This window comes from Nanorana parkeri, unplaced genomic scaffold (assembly GCF_000935625.1).
Source record: "Nanorana parkeri isolate BGI_ZX_2015 unplaced genomic scaffold, ASM93562v1 scaffold3159, whole genome shotgun sequence".
Classification (NCBI taxonomy): Eukaryota; Metazoa; Chordata; class Amphibia; order Anura; family Dicroglossidae; genus Nanorana; species Nanorana parkeri.
This window is the reverse complement of record NW_017309427.1, coordinates 65,963-66,218: the sequence shown is the minus strand read 5'-3', so window position 1 is coordinate 66,218 and position 256 is coordinate 65,963.

The window sequence follows — 256 nt, the reverse complement described above, 5'->3', positions numbered from 1 at the left end:
GTTTGTTTGCTGTTGTCAGTGGTGGCCCATCATCTAGGCCCATCAGGTTTCCTCCTGGATCAGTTTTCTGTGTCTGCATTTTTTTCCCCCTCCCATTAAGTGATTTTTATACATCTGCTATATAGCGGGAAGCATTATATGTACACACAACCAGCTACCATGATATAGTAGTCATCATTGTGTCTGAGTCGTGTCTGTCTGTGGAGTTGCCAGCTGTCAGTACCGAGCTATGAGGGCCGAGCCTACGGGTAGAACA